This window comes from Silene latifolia, chromosome Y (assembly GCF_048544455.1).
Source record: "Silene latifolia isolate original U9 population chromosome Y, ASM4854445v1, whole genome shotgun sequence".
Lineage (NCBI taxonomy): Eukaryota > Viridiplantae > Streptophyta > Magnoliopsida > Caryophyllales > Caryophyllaceae > Silene > Silene latifolia.
Genome location: NC_133538.1, coordinates 50,733,200 through 50,736,915, shown reverse-complemented (window position 1 = coordinate 50,736,915; position 3,716 = coordinate 50,733,200). Strand labels below are relative to the sequence as shown.

The window sequence follows — 3,716 nt, the reverse complement described above, 5'->3', positions numbered from 1 at the left end:
GGGCACAAAAATTATTCAAATTGAGTTCAAGAAATGAAATGAAAAGTCAAAAAGTTTGCAAATTGCATCAAAAGAAAACAGGTGTGACAAAAATAAAAACTCCTATGCTTCAAATATAAGGCACCCTCGTTACTAATTGGGGTGACTTTGAAAATGTTCAAAAGAAAATGCAAAAGTTGAAAACTTGTCAAGTATTGAAATGCCAAAACTCAAAAGAAATGGCAAAAAGAAAGTGTTCTCAAATGTTATATGTCACAAGAAATTGGGGGGAAAAACAACAACAAAAGCAAACTCCCAAATGAAACTCAAATACTATTGATCCTTTTATCCATCGTATCCATTTTTGTGCATATTAGAGAGGGGACGACCCTTCTTCTTGTCTAGGCATGAAGGGGAATTCCGCGATCCTCCAGTGTTTCTAACACCATAGGGAGTCAATTATTGACAAAAGCATTTAACGATTGAGGACAAAGGTACCCTAGCTTGACACAACTTGGAGGTGATTTATTGGTAACCTTCTAGGCTTAGTAGTTTTAAGAAACCATATAAATGAAGGAGTGTGTACCCTTGAATTGCTTCCCCTTTAGATAATTTTCGCCACTTAGATGAGGAAAGTGGCTATTCTTTTTGTAGATGCATCCATTACTTGATTTTGTGTGCTTTAATGATTGGATGTGTCGCCATTTTGGCAAGACCCACCTTGCCTTACAAGAAGGCATCCTACCTCATGGTTGTCTTGTTGTGAGTTGAAGGGGCGAAGTGAGACATGCTAATTATCTCATATCGGCTATATTAGTAGGATAGTTTAAATAAGGGTCCTAGTTTTGTCACCTCTTTACTCGGGACGAGCAAAGGTTCGGTTTGGGGATATTTGATGTGATCAATATTTGAGCATATTTAGTCCCCGAATTAGCCTCGTTCCTATGCTTTTTAGTGCATATTTGGGTCATTTACTATCTTTAGTCCTTTGTTTTGCACATTCTCTGAGGTTTTGTTTCCTTGGTAGGAGAGGAGTGAAAACCTTGTATTTTCATGGCAAAATAGAGCTAAATTGATCGAATATGATGACCAAGCATCAAAGAGAATACAAGACTAGAAAGCCTTTATACATAATGTAGTAGATGGGCAATGATGAAGAAGATCCTTGCATCCCGACAAAATCCCGTAGGATTGTTGGAAGAAGAAAAGAAGAAAAGAAGAAAAGGAAGCTGAGCCAGAATCCGCTCGTCCCAACCATCGGGACGCCCGTCCAACAGCTCCCCAGGACGCTCGTCCTTACCACCAGGCCGCCTATCCAGTAGCTCCAAAATCCGCCCGTCCCGACCCTTGGACGCTCGGATTGTACTCTAGAGGGGCACGTCCTCTTCTTTCTTCATTTTGAGATGCACATATTTTTGGAAGACTAGCTAAAAAGAGACCCGCATCTTTTCTTGAGAGGAGCGATTCCTCAAGGACTTAATCGTCATTTAAGCCCTTAGTAACCCTAATTTGTGCACCTAATCCCCAATATAAATACCCCATTAGTCTAATTAGATTATCATGTTTTTCTTACCAATCTTTAGTGTAGTTTATATTATTCTAATCTCTCTTTAATCTTGTAATCAACTTCAAATCAAATATTAATACAAATCTCATTTTCTTAATTTCTCTTTTGTTCATCTTTTATTTTGGGTAATTGAAAATTATTTGGGTTTATTGGGAGATTGACAACCTTCCATCAATCATCAAGTACTTCTATTATTCTTTGCATTATTATTTTGGAATCATCATTAGGTATAACTCTCTTAATCCGTTTTTAATTATTGTTAATCATCTTCATTTATTCATTATGTTTTGCTTTGTTAATATGATTGACAACCTTGTTAACATGTTAAACTTGATAATGAGTGAGTAGTTTCCTTAACTAGGGTTAATGGGTAATAAGGGAAAACCAACATGGGGGATGATTCATGCTTAATTTAATATGTTTTCATAATTTATTTGCTCGCTTGTTGTGATCTCAACTTATGCACATGTTATGTTTGATGAAATGCGAGCCTATGAATCCTTGCATTTTTTACCCATCACCTACCTTTTCAATGAGACTTGTAAGACATAAACCAACTCAAGTCTCATTAGACCATGCATATAGTTGAGTAGAGAGGATTAAGTCGACTTGTAGGTGTTGTACAATCTAATCGATTCGGCTCCGGGACCCAAACCTTCCTAGGATTGTAAGATATAAACCAACTCGATCCTATCACAACAATAATTGCTTGCTTATAATTTGAGAATATGTTTGTATGATAAATTCCCATGAATCCCCTATGAACCCATGACACCCTAGTGCTTTTAATCAATTGTTTACATCTAATTTTAGTAACTTGCTTGCTTACTTTAATTGTTATTTAGTTTAGTAATCTTCTTATCTCAACCCAAATTGTGACACCCCTAGACACCACTACTTGCAATCGAAAATCCTATATCAATACCCGTCCCTTGAGATCTGACCTTTACTTGCCTCTTTACTAATAGTATAGTTGTTTGTGAAGTTATAAATATTGTTTTGGTCTAGGTGCTCCTAACGACAAGTAACCGAAATCTAAGCTCAAAGCGATCCGACCAAAAATGGCGCCGTTGTCGGGGACGGTGTTAACTTGATTTGATTTTCTTTGATTGTTATTAGCTGTGTCTTTCTTTGCGTTGGGGAAGTAAAACTCCTCAAGGTTTGTTCTAATTATTTTCAAGTTGTTTGATATTTTGCATGTCTAGAAGATCAAAAGGTAACTTGTTACCCATTGATCACCAAATTGAAAGGACTTTGTCAACCTATAGAAAACTTGCTAGAAATACTTTGAGAGGTATTGGTGAGGTTGTAGATATTCAACCAAACACTATTGAGTTCATCAACCTTTTTGCAAGAGAAGGTGAGGAGAACCCAACACAAAATCAAGCACACAATCAACCCACAATGCCTAAGTTTTCATCACATTCCGTACCAACCGAGGAGAACCTACCCAATGGAACTCCCACACCACAACACTTAACCGGAAATTTTATTGCAAAATCCGCATTTCTCCAATTAGTCTAAAGAAGCCAATTTGGGGGGATGCCTAGTGAAGACCCTCATTCCGACATGGAAACTTTTTGTGACTATTGTGATGCGATTTTACAAACTGGAGTGACTCAATACCAAATTCGATGGGTCTTATTTCCTTTTTCTCTAATTGGCACCACAAAACAATGGTTAAAAAGACTTGATAAGGCTACTCTTGGAATTGACTCTTGGAAGAAGTTGGCTCTAGCTTTCTACAAAAAATTCTACCCGCCAGAAAAGACTAACATTCTAAGAGCTCAAATTACAGGTTTTAAGCAAAGGGATGAAGAATCTTTGTATGAAGCTTGGGAGCGATTCAAAGGAATTTATCGCTCATGTCCTCATCATGGACTTAGCGAGTGGTTCTTGGTATAACAATTTTGGAATGGTCTTTATGAAGACTCAAGAAACATTCTCAACATGGGATCAAATGGTATGTTCACCGAAGTTGACGATAATCAAACTTGAAACAAGATTGAGGAAATGGCGGTCCGTAATTCACAATATAGTAGACCTCGCAAGGCTACTAGAGGAGGAAAGCATGAAGTGGACTCTATTACTCAATTGGGTGCTCAACTTAGTGCTCATATTGATACCATCAACTTGAAGTCCGAGAAGGCTATGGCTAAGCTTGAAGAAG

General features: G+C 37.5%; 1 non-coding gene across 1 annotated transcript; it reads right to left on the bottom strand.

The window, feature by feature from the left end:
* Positions 1 to 3,322: 3,322 nt before the first annotated feature.
* On the bottom strand, positions 3,323 to 3,429 carry LOC141635592 (small nucleolar RNA R71). Its single transcript, XR_012540268.1, has one exon. It is a non-coding gene; the product is annotated as a small nucleolar RNA R71 (small nucleolar RNA).
* Between the last annotated feature and the right edge of the window lie 287 nt (positions 3,430 to 3,716).